The sequence below is a fragment of the Schistocerca piceifrons genome, chromosome 4 (assembly GCF_021461385.2).
Source record: "Schistocerca piceifrons isolate TAMUIC-IGC-003096 chromosome 4, iqSchPice1.1, whole genome shotgun sequence".
Lineage (NCBI taxonomy): Eukaryota > Metazoa > Arthropoda > Insecta > Orthoptera > Acrididae > Schistocerca > Schistocerca piceifrons.
In genome coordinates, this window is record NC_060141.1 from 502,969,550 (window position 1) to 502,987,962 (window position 18,413).

Below are 18,413 nucleotides of genomic sequence, written 5' to 3' on the forward strand. Positions count from 1 at the left end.
ATGTCGAATTTTCCTGCACATTGCAGTAGTAACACATCTCCATCAAACGTGGGGAGCAGCAGACGTCACCATCCATGAATGTTACATTTTATAGAAGTCCCTCTCACTTTTTCGAATGCTACTAGCACTTATGAGCCAAAACAATGTGACCAGCCGTTAAATGTTGGTCCACCTTTGGAACGTGCATGGGATGGATTCGTCAAGTCCTCGGTAGGTTTCCAGAAATAAGTCGCCCCAGAGGTGTACGCATCAGGTCACTGAGTTAGTTATCGGTAGGTGCTTTGTGGGCGCCTAGCTGTCGCTCCATGGCGTACCCCATGCTTCTCACTGTAGCACGTGTTTGAATGCTAACAAGGGGAAGGCCACAGACACGGCTGATCGATACAGCTCATAATTTGCAAGTCGCTTGTGTACCGTCTACAATAAAAGAATTGATAGAAGACTGAACGTTTTACGTCTGCATGTATGGCATCTACAAACGCTTATTTTCCTGGTAATCGAGGAAAGAAACTTTTTTCGACTGCCGCTTATGTAAGCGAGAGGTAAACGCCATTCATTCAGCATAAGCGGTACTGGCGTAGCGACCAAGACATACGGGCGATCACTTACCTGTATACTGATGACGATAAATCAAACCTTGACTTCTGGCAAGCCATCCACAATGAAATCGACGACCTTCTGCACCAATTACTTTCGCACGATTCTCACGTCACCCCCCCCCCTCCCTTCCCGGTGATGTCTTAGACTCTCCGCACTACATTTCTATATCGTACCCTATAGTGATGTAGGCGCAAGGGCACGCGCCCCTTTCTTTTATGCACTATACCAGAGCACGCTGGTCATTTTCTCAACTATATTGTCCCCTCCTCTTTGGCTTTTTCCCTCCTTTCTAGTGCTTCTGCCCCATGGTGGTGTCGGGGACACCGTGGCAAGGCATCGTATATGACACCTACCTACTCTGGCCCCATGTTTCATCTGCCCAACAGATGTAAGCCTACGAGTCTTATCATGCCCTCGCCCTTACTTTCCTCTTTGTCTACGGCATTACGTCTTTTAGTTTACTTTCAGGTTTTCTTGTTTAGGATGTACGTGTTTTATTGACCCCACACCTTCATAATAAAGACTTTTGTACTCCTTGTTTAAGTAAAAGAATGGTAGTCTTGTCGGTAGCAGACTTGAGAGTGGTGTGTAATGTTGGTTCCACCGGACGGACGGCCTTCACAACGTATTTATGCTTGTAACGAATAATGATGTTTTGTTTAACCTGATCCTATTAAAAAAAACACTCGCGGAGAAGAGTTCCCATATTTGATTCCCGCATCGATTGTACAGTTTCTTTAATTTGCTTCTTTTCCATTTCGAAACTGGTAACAATAAGTGATATGTCTATGTAAGCAGAAGAAACTAACGATCAAAGTCTGAAAACAATTTATTGGACTGTTCAATTAACCAAAACAAATTCTCCAAGTATAACACCAACACAAAACAGTGATCCGTCTTCGAATCACAATTACATACAAGAATAATATAGAAAACAACTGAAATAATTTCCTACTAGTCTCCGCCAGAGACTTCTCCGATATACCAAGCCTAATCCAGAGATCAGGTAGAAGATCCAAGCCAGGCTGCCAGGGCGGCAGCTATCCACAGCTGCTGGCGGTCGATGAACTGCCGATGTGCGGCCGAGCGCCGGCCTTTATAGCGCTTCGGCGGATGAATACCTCGAAACTATTTTCCATCACGTGGTTTGACATGTGAAAATAGTTCTGAGGTCTGCAGCGACCTCTTCCTTATGTTTATGTGGGCCGTTAGTGGCCCGTGGTGGCTGCTGGTGTCTTTGATGTGCTATTGTTGTTGTTTTGTTGTTGTGGCCGTTCATCAACATTGCCTGTCGGTTGTGTAGTGCTTCGGTGTGCCTGCGAAGCGGGCAAACCGCGGCTGCAGTCTGTCAGTTTGGTTGCTGATACTCTAGGCGCCATGATGTCTGGTGGAGAAGGCCACAGCAATAAGTGTGGGGAGTTAGTAATGTAAGTAAATCAATAAGGAATAGGAACAACGAAGCAAATACATTTCTCAAACGATTTGCGTTAGTAAAGAACTAAAAATTTAATCTATGTCGCCTTACAATGGCTCTTTCACTCCCTTTGTTAGAAGTACTAAATTTCCTTGGAACAACTAGATACATGATACTTGTCATAATACACTTTCTAAGCAAATACACTCGCAGCACCAAGAACATCTAATGAACGCAATCTTCGCTCAACTACAACTGTCCCTGCAAAGATTCGGTGGAAAGCAGACTTCGTTTGCATTTAAAAATATTTATTTTTCGAAAATTAATTTCAATGCACGGCACGCATACGATAACACACCCTCAAAGAACTGGACTGAAAGTTGATCTTGAATTATGCTGTGAATCGCTATCGCATCCATGTGGTTTTGAAATTCCCGCCGGGTTTTCAGATGCAGATTGCAATTTTGAAGCTTAGAAATAAACTTTTAAACTGGCGATAAAAATGAACACTAAATGGCTGGCACACAGGCGTGCAGTTTGGTGGTATCACTCCTAACGTGCAAGTCGGTTACCCTTCGTCATCTATAACCATGCTATCTTACATGTCACTAATAGCTTGTCCACTTCAGAAATGCAGTATCAGACAAAACTTGTCAGCAACGTACGAATTTAAAATTTTCTCAAGATATGTTTTGTAAACTGAATTTATCAGTTTCCCGGATTTGGAGCATGTGACGTAAATATTTTTTAACGCGTCGGTTATATGACTGACATCTTTTATACGGCGAGAACAAAACTAATAATTAATTTCTTGAAAGCACGAGAACACTTTAGGCAACAATTTTCCAGACGCTGTAATCGTATAATGCGTCGTGTACGAATGCGTTATTTGATGTATACTACCGACAACGACAAGCGTTCGTTTTTTTTTTCTATTATGCTATTACCTGCGTCGAACGCTCGTCTTCATAGCAGTCTTTTCATACAACTAGGCTTGAAATTTTAATTCTTTCCTAATCCAAATCTTTTGAGAAATTCATTTATCTACTTGGTTATTATTCCTCATTGATTTACTTCATAACCCTATGTACTACCAATTTCGAGTGAAAAAAAATACAAATGAAAAAAGAAAAAAGTGCTGAATACTTATGGAAATCTAATACATGTTCTCTGCTTCTCATCCACATGACTTGTTCGCTACGTCAGCGGCACTTTTGCTGAATAGCGAATACCTAATGGGTACCAAAGGGACAGCCATAACAGTTTATTTTCTCAGTTTGCATTTGTAAACCACATATATGATGATGACAAATGTACAGTTTTCAATTATCTGTCGATTCCGTCGGTTTCGGGTCGATTACGAGTCATGAACTTTAGGGGTGGTTCCCTCAAAAACGTTGGGGTGTTGTGCCAAAATATCTGAATGTATTTCATGTTAGGTTGTACTCAAATGACCTACTAAATACGAGCCGAATCGGTTCGCAGTGTCTGAGGCCTTCCCCTTGTGAGACAGAGCAGCTGGACTATGATCGTATATTCACATCCTGTTGAGCGAGTAAATCAGTCGCCCTACCGAACCATAGATACCACAGTGGCTGGATGAATCAAAATCGCGGAGCGGCGCATTAAAATGTATGACGCGTTGTGGGCGCAGTGATCGTTTCCCTACAGGGAGATTGTCTCCGGTTAATGAATCCGCTGTGGGGCATTAGGGACTTGGCTTGTCTATTACTAGCGAGAGGGGAGCAGACGTGCAAATACGGATTTAAGCCGGGGCTAATTCCGCAAACAGAGTTCTGTACACGGCACGGCGTGCGGGGTGCAGCGGAACAAAGCACCCGCATGTTACGTCGGGGAGAGCGTCGCCGTCTTCCCCGGAGGAGTATGCTATAAACGTTCACACCATAAAATAAAAGTTTGGGAGCGATAAACATCTCAAGTTACGCAACCTTTCTTCGGAGGAACGCCGAGTAGTTTGGAATCCTGTTTGCGTAACGAATGGAAATAGCTTCCCGAATGAAAGTTGGGAAGAACCAGTGGAAAGGGGAAAAAGGGGAGGGGGGTGCGACGGCAGGATTAGGGGCGACGGACCAAAATGGCGCTCTCGCAGACTCCCTTTAATTAATTCGTCACGTGCGAGACGGGGAGTGCTTCTTCGCGGAAGTAACAGTTTAAATTTCAGCAGAAATGTTCGCTCTCTATTGGCGCGCCGTCTTCGGTACACAAGCCGAGCCGGAAACTTTGGCGCGGATCCTCCTCGCTGTTGGCGAGGCGCTCGTTGGAGATGCCGAAGACCGGGAGCGAGGAATGTCGCATTGTACTGCGGGGCGATTCTCCCACGCCCCGAGGTACCGCTTTGAGTGCTCTGCCACTTCTCTCCTCGCAGCAACAGCACCTCGGCACGGGCAATCCTATCGAATGAATCTCTTTGCCGAGTGGTGATGAATCAGTTGTCAATCAACCTGCTTAGATGTCATAAATAACGTATGGATACAGATATCGAAACTGTAGTTAACCTGATGACTGCTTCCCTACTGTGGTACGCCGGATAACGTACAAGGTGCGGAAGGGAAGCGGGAAATTTTCAAGTAACATAATTTGCGAGGATAGACACAGGAAAAGCATTTTATTACTGTCGAAGGCGCATGTATAAAATATGCCATTTCTGTTTGCATTACAGACTGTCTGCTTACTTCTTAAAAATAACATCGGAAAGATGTGCTCCCTCTCAGCGTCCACATTCTTCTTAGAGAAACTCCAGAATGTTCGGTGAAGCATGTCTCGAGGAAGGGCAATGATTTCGTCTTTAGTACTCTGTTTTAGGTCATGGATAATTGCAGGAAAGAAATGGGGCACACTAAAATCAGGTTATCTCGCAGGCCACGAAATGTGACCATTACGTGAAATGACGCGCCTACCAAACAGTGGCGAACGGCTTTCGGTCGACTGTCGAGCAGTAATGTCGCCTCGTCCTGCTGAAACAACATGTTTTCGATGTTAGGATCGTGCAGTATCGGTTCAAATGGCTCTAACCACTATGGGACTTAACATCTGAGGTCATCCGTCCCCTAGACTTAGAACTCCTTAAACCTACCTAACCTAAGAAATCGCTCTGAGGACTATGGGACTTAACATCTGTGGTCATCAGTCCCCTAGAACTCAGAACTACTTAAACCTAACTAACCTAAGGACATCACACACATCCATGCCCGAGGCAGGATTCGAACCTGCGACCGTAGCAGCAGCGCGGTTCCGGACTGAAGCGCCTAGAACCGCTCGGCCACTGCGGCCGGCGGTGCAGTCTCGGTGCAAAGAATGTTTCAGGCATATCAATAAATCTGTCGGATATTACTGCTTTTGCAACACCACCCTCACGTTCAAAAACGCACAGACCAATGCTGATACAACACACCACACTGTAACCGTTGCGAAAAGTAATGGACATTCGTGAAACTCAAGGATTTCCCTATTCCCTGCGACGGAAATTCTGTTTGTTGACGTATCCTGCAGCTACTATGAATCAAAACAGAAAGAAATTAATGACATTAACTCTCAGTGGGTGTGATTTAAAGCAATGGGGAAAATTGAGAATCGGTGCGAAACTGGGATTCGAACCTAGGTCTCCTGCTTACGAGGCAAGTGCGCTAACCACTGCGACATCGAGACACAATGGTCATCGCAACTGGATGGACTACCCTAGCACGCCTGCGATCAGACTCAAAATTCCACTTATCCACACGCTATTTCTGTAGCCTTACCCATTATCCTCATTATTCGTGGCATTTCGCCGATTTCCGTATGAATTCGAGGGTGGTGTACATCGGCAATTGGTCGACCACGCCCTGATTATATAATTCACCAGCACACACGATAAGGCAACTTTAATATACATTACTTTGTACGTTCCATAGCTCTGGTCGTAGATGGATCGCATTTATGAAATTCACCGCTCGGTATTTTGTCCACTTCTTCGCTGCTTTACACAACAGCATAACAACAACCAACAAAACAATCTCCCTCATTCCAAATTAATAATATAAGTGTAGAGCAGATGTGGCTTAAATTCAAAGAAATAGTATCGGCAGCAATTGAGAGATTTATACCAAATAATCTAACAAACGACGAAGCTGATCCTCCTTGGTACACAAAACGGGTTAGAACACTGTTGCAGAAACAACGAAACAAACATGCCAAATTTAAACAGATGCAAAAAGCCCAAGATTGGCGATCCTTTACAGAACCTCGAAGCTTAGCGCGGAGTTCAATGCGAGACGCCTATAACAGTTTCCACAACGAAATTGTCTCGAAACCTGGCAGAAAATCCAAAGAGATTCTGGTCGTATGTGAAGTATGTTAGCGGCTAGAAACAATCAATGCCTTCTCTGCACGATAACAATGGAGATACTATCGAAGACAGTGCTGCCAAAGCAGAGTTACTAAACACAGCCTTCCGAAATGGCTTCACAAAAGAAAACGTAGTAAAAATTCTAGAATTCGAACTGAGAACAGCTGCCAACATGAGTAACGTAGAAATAAATATCCTCGGAGTAGTGAAGCAACTCAAATAATAAAAAAAAGTCTTCTGGTCCAGACTTTATACCAATTAGGTTCCTTTCCGAGTATGCTGATGTATTAGCTCCATACTTAAGAATCACATACAACCGTCGTTCCACGAAAGATCCGTACCCAAAGACTTGAAAGTTGCACAGCTCACACCAATATTCAAGAAAGGTAGTAGGAGAAATCCACTAAATTACAGGCCCATATCGTTAACGTCGATATGCAGCAGGATTTTAGAACATATATTGTGTTCGAACGTTATGAATTACCTCGAAGAAAACGGTCTATTGACACACAGTCAACATGGGTTTAGGTAACATCATTCCTGTGAAACACAACTAGCTCTCTATTCACATGAAGTTTTGAGTGCTATTGACAAGGGATTTCAGATCGATTCCGTATACCTGGATTTACGGAAGGCTTTTGACACTGTACCACACAAGCGGCTCGTAGTGAAATTGCGTGCTTACGGAATATCGTTTCAGTTATGTGACTGTATTTGCGATATCCTGTCAGAGAGGTCACAGTTCGTAGTAATTGACGGAAAGTCATCGAGTAAAGCAGAAGTGATTTCTGGCGTTCCACAAGGTAGTATTATAGACCCTTTGCTGTTCCTTATCTATATAAACGATTTGGGACACAATCAGAGCAGCCGTCTTTGGTTGTTTACAGATGGCACTGTCGTTTATCGACTAATAAAGTCATCAGAAGATCAAAACAAATTGCAAAACGATTTAGAAAAAAATATCTGAATGGTGCGAAAAGTGGCAGCTGACCCTAAATAACGAAAAGTGTGAGGTCATCCACATGAGTGCTAAAAGGAACTCGTTAAACTTCGGTTACACGATAAATCAGTCTTTTAGAATACTGCTGCGTGTTGTGGGATCCTTACTAGGTAGGACTGACGGAGTATATCGAAAAAGTTCAAAGAAAGGCAGCACGTTTTGTATTATTGCGAAATATGAAAGAAAGTGTCACAGAAATGATACAGTATTTGGGCTGGAAATCATTAAAAGAAAGGCGTTTTTCGTTGCGACGGAATCTTCTCACGAAATTCCAATCACCAACTTTCTCCTCCGGATGTGAAAATATTTTGTTGACACCGACCTATGTAGGGAGGAACGATCACCACGATAAAATAAGGGAAATCAGAGCTCGTACGGAAAGATATAGGTGTTCATTCTTTCCGTGCGCTATACAAGATTGAAATAATAGAGAATTGTGAAGGTGGTTCGATGAACCCTCTGCCAGTCACTTAAATGTGATTTGCAGAGTATCCATGTAGATGTAGATGGTTATATGTACGCATGCAAATTTCTGAACAACAGCGAAACGATATTGTTTTCTCGCAGAGAGGTGGCTGCAGTGCTGTCAGTGACAGAAGTAGGAAACAACGGTGAGAGCGAGAGGCAAGTTACAAAGTACAGAGGTAGATACTGCCCTGCAATACGAAATATTCTTCACCCTGGGATAAAAACCTGCAATGTCAGCAATACTGCCCGGCCATACCACAAAATTACACTTTATTGCAGCCGCATTCCAGCAATATTGATAGCAACATTTTTGCTGCAAATATTGTCGTAAAATATGACCGATGTAAACCATCCTTAAACAAAACAACGTTGTGTGGTTGGTCGTGGCAGGCGGAAGAAACGTCTCACAAAAGCCACTGTGTGTTCGAACATTATAAATTACCTGGAGGATAACGATTTTTTGCAAATAGCCAGCATCGATTCAGAAAATGTTCTTATCAAACACGAATAGCTATTTATTCACACGAAGTAATGAGTGCTATCGACAAGGTATCACAAACTGAGTGCTTACTTTTAGATTTCCAGGAGGGTTATAATACTGTTCCTCACAAGCCACTTCTAATCAAATTCCATGCCTACGGAGTATCGCCTTAGTTGTGCTACTGGATTCGCGATTTCCTGTCGGAAACTTCAAAATTCACAGTAACAGACAGATTGCCATCGAGTAAAACAGAAGTGACACATGGCGTTCCACAGCGTAGTGTTATAGGCCCTCTTCTGTTCCTGGTCTATATAAACAATCTAGGAGACAATAAGAGCAGCTGCCTTAGATTGATTGGAGATGATACTGTCAATTGTCGTCTCGTAAAGTCATCAGGCGATCACAACCACTTGAAAAATGATTTAAACAAGATATCGGCGTCTTGCGAAAAATGACAGTAGGCTCGGAAAAGTGAAGTTATCTACGTGAGTACTAGTAGGAATCCGCTAAATTTCGGTTACTCGATGAATCACACAAATCAAAATGTTGTGTATTCAACTAAATGCCTAGGGATTACAATTACAAATAACTTAAATTGGAACAATCACATTGGTAATGCTGTGAGGAAGACATACCATGGACTGGGTTTTATTACCGGAACACTTAGAGGATACAACAGATATACTAAAGAGGGAGGAAGCTTTCAATAGCCGTGATCGCATAAATTATTCTTTACGGTGGATAATTGGTTTCGACAGTGCAACTATCGTCTTCAGGTTCAAATGGTTCAAATGGCTCTGAGTACTATTGGACGTAACTTCTCAGGGCATCAGTCCCCTAGAACTTAGAACTACTTAAACCCAACTAACCTAAGGACATCACACACATCCATGCCCGAGGCAGGATTCGAACCTGCGACCGTAGCTATCGCGCGGTTCCAGACTGTAGCACCTAGAACCGCCATCATCAGGCCTTTGAAAATTTTTTGTTATGAAAAGAGGTCCATTGAGAGTATCTCATGCCATGTTGTCATTATGGTGCATAAAATGCACCACATTATACATATGTTTGTCAAAAATAAGACCGTTTACAGTTAAAAAGCATCTTATGTATGTGAATATTACCGAGCGAGTGGCGCAGTGGTTAGCACACTGGACTCGCATTCGGGAAGACGACGGTTCAAACTCGCTTCCGGCCATTCTGATTTAGGTTTTCTGTGATTTCTGTAAACTGCTTCAGGCAAATGCCGGGTTGGTTCCTTTGAAAGGCCGCGGCCGACTTCCTTCCCCGTCCTTCCCTCATCCGATGACCGCGCTGTTTGGTCCCCTTCCCCCGAATGAACCACGTGACCATTTTCGCATTCGTAGCACTCAGCCTCTGTGCTTGTTAATTCTTAAAACACACGATACACACTAAATTATACACTTGTAGATATGTTTACGTTTGTGTGACATCTTACGTACATCGTGAGTCTACCTTGGTCAAAGTATACGGTGTGACAATTGTTGAAAAAGATATTTAAGAAATTCTTCCAGTCCATATGTGGCATAACAGCAAACCAGTGCTTAACAGTATTGGTTAAAAACAGTCTTGGTTGCAATTTTAGTTTTTTTATTTTTCAACGACGCGTTTCGCCTTATTTAGGCATCTTTAGCTTATCGTCTAAATAAGGCGAAACGCGCCGTTGAAAAATAAAAAAATTAAATTGCAACCAAGACTGTTTCTAACCAATACTGAAAAAAATGTGGTTTGCGTTGCGGCAAGATCTTCTCAAAAAATTTCAATCACCAACTTTCTCGTCCGAATGCGAGAATATTTTGTTGGGGCCCACCTAGATACGGAAAAATCATTGTTATAAGAGAAATAAGAGCTCGCACGGAAGGAATGAAGTGCTCGTTTCTCCCTCGCGCTGTTCGAGAAATAACGTGAAGGTGGTTCGACGAACCCTCTGCCAGGCAATTAATTACGAATTGCAGAGTAGTCACGTAGATGTAGATGTAACTGTCGGGGATCTTCTCGCCTTGTTTAACAACTGTTCTGTATTCACACGTGTCACAGCACTGTACTCACCGAAAACTGGAGATCCAGAAGAGGTTGTAATGTCTCGGAGGCTGTTGGAATGTGCAACTGTCAGTCGACCAGGTGGAGGAGGAGGCTACAGAACACATGCACCGTCCTCTAAATGTCACGAAGTAAGTGAATCGGGTCATTATCGACGACACAGAAAGGCACAAAAGTGGTCCATCGACGTGTGTATCACCATCGCTCGCCTCCTAATGAATCGGCGTTGAGCAGGGTCGCAGGCAGCACAGTACTCCATCCGCGCGCGTGGCCACCGGCGGCGCAACTGAACGCCAGCCAGAAACCGGATTGGAGGCGAGCGGCCGGCGGTGCACCTGTCGCGTGTCGGGCAGGTAGCCCGGGGGCAGCCGGGTCCGGAGAGTGGGGCGCGACGCGTTTTTGTGCGTGGCCGGCCGTTTCGGAAGAGCGCGCTCAGGTGCCGGCCGTCGGACGGAACCGATGTTTGGAAGGCCACGGCGAGTCTCGTCACGGCCTGCGACCGACGCCTCAACCGTGTTGCCACTTGCTGCGACGAGGTGTGGGAGGATGGCAGAAGCGACATCACTCTTTCAGCGGTAATCAGATATGAAAAAACTATGCACAGCACCAGACTCAAAACTATGACCGCAGTATCAACAAGCGATAGTTGGAATCAGTCATATCACACAAGTACCTGGGTGTAAGGAATTGTGGGAATATGAAATGAATGATCGCATGGGCTCAATCAAAGATACACTACCGGCCATTAAAATTGCTACACCACGAAGATGACGTGCTACAGGCGCGACAGGAAGAGGATGCTGTGATATGCAAATGATTAGCTTTTCAGAGCATTCACACAAGGTGGTGCCGGTGGTGACACCTACAACGTGCTGACATGAGGAAAGATTCAGCCGATTTCTCATACACAAACAGCAGTTGACCGGCGTTGCCTGGTGAAACGTTGTTGTGATGCCTGGTGTAAGGAGGAGAAATGCGTACCATCAAGTTTCCGACTTTGATAAAGGTCGGATTGTAGCCTATCGCGATTGCTGTTTATCGTATCGCGACATTGCTGCTCGCGTTGGTCGAGGTCCAATTGTTAGCAGAATATGCAATCGGTGGGTTCAGGAGGGTAATACGAAACGTCGTGCTGGATCCAACGAACTCGTATTACAAGCAGTCAAAATGACAGGCATCTCATCCGCATGGCTCAAACGGATCGTGCAGCCACATCTCGATCCCTGAGTCAACAGATGGGGACGTTTACAAGACAACAATCATCAGCAGTTCGACAACGTTTGCAGCAGCATGGACTACCACCTCGCAGACCATGGCTCCCGTTACCCTTGACGCTGCGTCACAGACAGGAGCGCCTGCGATGGTATACTCAACGACGAACCGCGAATGGCAAAACCTAATTTTTTCGGATGAATCCAGGTTCTGTTTACAGCATCACGATGGTCGCATCCGTTTTTGGCGACATCGCGGTGAATTCGTCATCGCCATACTGGCGTATCACCCGACGTGGTGGTATGGGGTGCCATTGGTTACACGTCTCGGTCACCTCTTGTTCGCATTGACGAAACTTTGAACAGTGGATCTTACATTTCAGATGTGTTACGACCCGTGGCTCTACCCTTCATTCGATCCCTGCAAAACCCTACATTTCGGCAGGATAATGGACTACTACATGTTGCAGGTCCTGTACGGGCCTTTCTGAATACAGAAAATGTTCGACTGCTGCCCTGGCCAGCACATTCTCCAGATGTCTCACTAAATGAAAACGTCTGGTCAGTGGTGGCCGAGCAACTGGCTCGTCACAATACGCCAGTCACTACTCGTGACTGATGAACTGTGGTATCGTTTTGAAGCTGCATGGGCAGCTGTACCTTTACACGCCATCCAAGCTCTGTTTGGCTCAATGCCCAGGCGTATCAAGGCCGTTAATACGGCTAGAGGTGGTTATTCTGGGTACTGATTTCTCAGGATCTATGCACCCAAATTGCGTGAAAATGTAATCACATGTCAGTTCTAGTATTATATATTTGTCAAATGTATACCTGTTGGTCCTCTGCATTTCTTCTTGGTGTAACAATTTTAATGGCCAGTAGTGTAAATGCTCAAACACTTGAACTCGCAGATGCCTGATAATGGGTCTTAACTTTTCATTCCCCTCAAAAAGTTCCAAAAATTAAAGGAGGCATGTAATAGTTTACAACAGGCCCCTTCGTACAGCTCCTGCAGGGTTCGTGAGAACAAGACTAACTACAGATGATTTTAACCAGTAATCCTTCCCGTCCTCGGCACGCGAATGGAAAAGGAGGAAACCCTAACGTGTGGTAGAATGGTAAGAACAGGGTGGCTATAGTTAAACTGCTGCTCCATGCACAGGTCCAATGTGATCTGTAATTATCGTATGGTAGCGAAACTTAGTAGTTATTCTAATGGATTAATGTGGAACCGAATACGCTAGAAACAAAATTAGTTCCAATTTTTGCCACCAGTTACAAATCTGGCGCTGTACAGCATCTCGCCGACGTCTCCAGTGCTGAGGTTAAGCAAACTGTGTAAGAGGCGGTTAGGGGAACCATACCAAGGAGTGCGCAGTTAAGGAATAACCGTAAATATTGGCCGGCAGCTGTGACCGAGCGGTTCTAAGCGCTTCAGTCTGGAACCGCGCTGCTGCTTCGGTCGCAGGTTCGAATCCTGCATCGGGCATGGATGTGTGTGATGTCCTTAGGTTAGTTAGGTTTAAGTAGTTCTAAGTCTAGGGTACTGATGACCTCGGTTGTTAAGCCCAATAGAGCTGTGAGCTATTTGAACCATTTGAACCGTAAATATTGCGGTTATTATCAACAGGAAAACAAAATCATTTTAGATTTATATTTATTAACACAAAATGTGCATGTTCAGAAAACTACAGCAGCAGTGAGATAATACTTTCATTGAACTTTCCAAAAATACAAAAACCGGGAAATGTGCACTCTTTCGTTCACATGCGCTTAAGAATATGCGAAACTTGCAGAAAGAGTAAGCATTAAAAAATGTAACAAATGAACGCAATATCACTCTCAAATGAAGAGTACTGTTCGTACCACCATATCCCACACTCAGTGCACTGGATCAAGTCTTCTGGATACGCCAAAATCTATGTTTGGTACTCACAGCTTTTAGTCTTTTCCTTTCAGCAGACTCCTTCGAACCAAGAGCAGCGGCAACCTTTTTTGCTGTCTCCATTTTCAACAATTTGTTGTTTGGCCTCATTCAGCAGATCTTCAGTTTAGGCTACGGTCGCAGGTTTGAATCCTGCCTCGGTCATGGATGTATGTGATGCCCTTAGGTTAGTTAGGTTTAAGTAGTTCTACGTTCTAGGGGACTGATGATCTAAGATTATAAGTCCCATAGTGCTCAGAGCCTTGAAGCCATTCAGAAACGAGACCTATCCTTCTGACTCCACAACGCAAATTTGCAGTTATGCTCCAAAGAGAGACAGAGCGAGGTAGCGCAGTGGTTAGCACACCGGACTCGCATTCGGAAGGACGACGGTTCAGAGCCCGCATTCGGCCACCCTGATTTATGTTTTCCGTTGATTACCCTAAATCGCTCCAGACAATTGCCGGAATGGCTCTTTTGAAAGGTTACGGGTGACTTCCTTCCCCATCCTTCCCTAATCCGATCGGACCGATGATCTCTCTTTTTGTATTATGCGCGCTCTTTCGTACAGAAACAATGATTCTAAACGAAGTCAACAGATGCCAGCACGCGTCACATTTGTAAAACATGTGGACGCAGTATGATAGTTTTCAAGCCAGACTTTCAAAATGCACTCAAAAATTAAAGGCTATTACGTATACTGTATGTAACTTGTGCAACTTAGTAGCAGAACTAGATCAAGACTCTGAAAAGTGGTTTTTATTAGTTTCACATCGGAAACACAGGATTTCTTCAAACAACTTCTGCGAGGTGTTAATGATACCAGCCTGAATACAACTAAGTCAGTGCGAGCTGACCAGTTTAGTCAACTCTCAGGAACACAAGCTGATCTCTCTTTGGACTGCGCACTCCTTGATACATTTAACCTAATAATAAAATCAACATTATATCTTTCTCATTTGTTTAATATTTTCTGCCCCAAACCAGTTCCTAACATTTCTGTACGCCTTTCTTGCAATGTCAGCATCAGAATTGCACCTGGTGGTCAAAATTGGAACTAATTTTTTTCCCAGCGTAAATCAGTTCCTAATTAATGAAGTAGAATATCTACGAAGTTTTGCTGCCATACGATAATTACAGCCCACACTGACCTCTGAGTAGTTGCAATTTAATTATAACCACCCCATACTTTCTACTATGCAGTCCAGAGCAGTTTTTGGAGTATAGATATACAGTATGCCCGTTGGGTTCCTCTACCATTTCAAGAAACCACAGCTTGGAAACTGTTAAATATGGAGCATTGTCTGTTTCATGTACGTCCGGAAGAGCTAGGTGCTCCAGAACTGAAGTACTCAGCGATCGTAGCGGAAAGGTAGGAAGCATACTGGTGGGGATAATGACATTGAAGTGATGCCCTCGTTTCGTTTTTAGTGTCGGCTTCACGATATCCTCAGACAGACGGCTGCATCACAGTTAATGCTCCGAAGTTTAAGGAATTCATCACGAGCACCACCAAACTGAATGACAGGAATTTTAAAACCTGCACAAGCTTTATAAAGACATACGAGGGTTCGCTCCATAACGTGTTACTATTTTTTGTATGAAGTTCGTTTTCATTTATCAGTTGAAGGCCAGCAAACTTCGGATTTTGATCTGACAATAATCCCTATGAAATTTTTATCAGCGTCTATTACATAGCCCAGAAGCTGTGGTTTCCAGTTGTTAAGTTCGGTGTGTTAGGTCTCTCTTCCATTTTCGCAACGCGGTGCCACTATTAGGATGGCTGTTAGTTGATGCTCCATGTTACAAAGCTGAAACGACTAAATATGGACGACATTATAAATTAAAATAGTACACAAAATGTCTTTAATTTCACAAAGATGGCGCAACGGCCTATAGGTCTCGTTTAGTTGTATTCACGGAGCGATGTTGTCTTTGTGATGTTATATTAGTTGGCCGCCACAATCATCAGATTTGATGCTCAATTTTTTGTGCAACTACCAAAGTAAATTCCATCATATTCCAGCTGCGTTTCTTCTCAACCTAAATACTGTTTTGATTCACCACTCAGTGCTATTGGTTCAAATGGCCCTGAGCACTACGCGACTTAACTTCTGAGGTCATCAGTCGCCTAGAACTTAGAACTAATTAAACCTAACTGACCTAAGGACATCACACACATCCATGCCCGAGGCAGGATTCGAACCTGCGACCGTAGCGGTCGCTCGGCTCCAGACTGTAGCACCTAGAACCGCACGGCCACTCCGGCCGGCCTCAGTGCTATTATATGCTGCGCAAGTAACTTCACCTTTGCATAACTACTGCTATGTACATCCATCTGAGTCTACTTGCTATAACCAAACTTTGGTCTCCCTCTACAACTTTTACCACCACATTTCCCGGAATTACCAAACTATTTCTTGTTGCCTCCTTTATCATCGTCACCCCATGAAGTTCTATTTTCTCCAGTTTTATTCAGTACCTTTCCTTACTTACTCGGTCTGTCCATCTGATTTTCAGCATTCTTCTATAGCACCACATTTCAAAAGCTTCAGTTCTCTTCCATATGAGGCTAAATCCAGAGAAATTCTTTCTTAAATGGCTCCCTAACACATTTGTATTTACTGTTAGAAATCTATGTTTTTAAGATAAGATTCTTTGTTATTTACTTCTGCCGTCTTCAGTAATTTTGATGGTCTAAGAGCCATCACTTTGCCGCGAGGGATTAGCCGAGCGGTCTAGGGCGCTGCAGTCATGGATTGTGCGGCTGGTCCCGGCGGAGGTTCGAGTCCTTCCTCGGGCATGGGTGTGTGTGTTTGTCCTTAGGACAACTTAGGTTAAGTAGTGTGTAAGCTTAAGGACTGATGACCTTGGCAGTTAAGTCCCGTAAGATTTCACACACATTTGAACATTTTGAGCCATCACTTATTAAACAGACGGTTCAATAATACCGACACTTATCTACACTTACCCTTTTTTATATTGGTGTTATTACACTCTTCTTCACGTCTGAAACTGTATCGACGCCAAAATGCAGGAATTTTAGAGGAGGCCATAATTCGGTGATCTGCTGATTTTCCCTCTAATGACGGTCAGAAATGTGGGAAACTTCATCAACTATATCAGCGATGGGGACCAACACCTATGTGACGCAATGTTTGGAAACTATTGATTAGAAACTGTATTATATGTAGTACCTTTCCTGTAACAAATTCATCCATGTTCTTGTTAAAAACTATTACCTTCTGAATCCTTTGAAACACGAAATCGAGAACTCACAATGTAGCGGATAAGCACTAGGAACTTTAGAAATGTATGTCTTACAAATACATATACAGAACAAAATTATGTGAAGGTGATGAAAGATGTCATGTCCACTGTGTCAGGCACTGCTAGGCGTGTTTTTTTCTTTTTTTACGTTTTGAGTTAATGGTCTGTGTACGTTATCGCGGTGTAGCGACGCGCGAATGATTGAGTGAGGTGCAAGGCGTCCTGTGGCAGTCTCGTTGAGCAAGCAGAAAGCTTCACTTACCGCGAGTGTGGAAAGGGCGTGTTTACAATTTCCTTTCGAGGAAGATGGTATCTCTCCCTGGGGGGAAACGAACTACCTTCGCTGCGTAGCAAGTAATGGCTCGAGAAGCTGGCGATACGAGAAAATAAACGTCGTCACGCGGCGTTCTTGCTAGGTCTCCGCCGCACATACATTGCTGTTGATGCATATCGGCGGCAAGTCCATTACAAATGCAGTTACAGATCACAGCTTAACTGACAGCACACATCGACAGTCGACTGGGATGGAAGACATGCATTTCAAACGTATTGGTTACTCGTAAATCTAATTATCACCATGTCTTTACTCTTTCCGTATCGAATAATGATTTGCGGCCAGCAAAGCATGTAATTCGTAATTCAGTGTACCATAGGTGAACTATTACTTTTTTCTGAATGATATGTTTCTAAAAATACGTAGAAGGCCTACAGAGGCAGGAAGCATACGGAAACATTCGGTATCAGTCCAACGTCGTCCGTAGTTTACGTAGACTCCAGATTTCACACAAGACATCCAACATTATCTTCAGAAAGAAAAAAAAAATGGGGCAACTTACCACAACTACCTGCATGTGGAAGCACCGCTAGAGATGTATTCATATCATTCAAACTGTACAGTAAGTAACCTCTTTCCCGCTATATTTTGATGATTCTTAATTGAAATAGATTTCTTTGCGACCGCCAGACTTGTGTATGGGATGTCTAACAGAGGGAACACGCTACATACGAAGCCTTACCGCGTTGCTGAAACAAAAACGTACCTCTTTGCTTTACGAATACTGAAGTTCTTCAATTTAAAGTGAAAAAGGTTGATTCGGAAGGAAACCAATTCATACCACATACTTCTTTCATTGAGTTCGTAAGCAACACATTCCTAACAATGGTCAGACCCAACGATGCCCATTTTAGCAGTTAAATTTAGTTTCACTGTATCACTGAACCTACTGAATATGAATGACGATACTATTTCTTCCAGTGATTTAATGTGTAGTTACGCGCACACTCCCTGAATTAACTGCCTAATTACCAATGTTGGACTATCATTTGACGGAAAACTGCCAGTTTTATATTTCAACAACGTTTGCAAAACATTCATGTATTATTGGAGTTGCTCGATTGTATACAACCGATCGTCACGAAACCTGAATGACGATTGCTCTCGCCCCGCATGAGTGGTAGTGCTCGGGCATTGTTGAACGAAACGGCAAGGAAGTGCCTCTAACTGTTCGAGACGCGTTGAGCTCTGACTGTCCCACGAGGCGAGACTAACTACATCACACTACCATAGGCGTCCGCAAGCGGCCGGGTAGGGGGGGGGGGGCGATGGGAAAGAGTGGCGCTTGCTCTTCCTACCCCCCCC

General features: G+C 43.8%; 1 protein-coding gene across 4 annotated transcripts in view; it reads right to left on the minus strand.

The window, feature by feature from the left end:
- The window catches only part of LOC124794698 (irregular chiasm C-roughest protein), a 1,925,819-nt gene that overhangs the window by 567,757 nt on the left and 1,339,649 nt on the right, over positions 1 to 18,413 (minus strand). The window contains exon 1 of one of the 4 annotated variants that reach the window (XM_047258265.1): positions 10,379 to 10,637. The exons of the other annotated variants lie outside the window; for them this stretch is intronic. The gene's annotated coding sequence lies outside the window, so the exon portion shown is untranslated. Of the gene's footprint in view, positions 1 to 10,378; positions 10,638 to 18,413 lie in introns of those variants that run through there. 4 annotated transcript variants of the gene reach the window in all.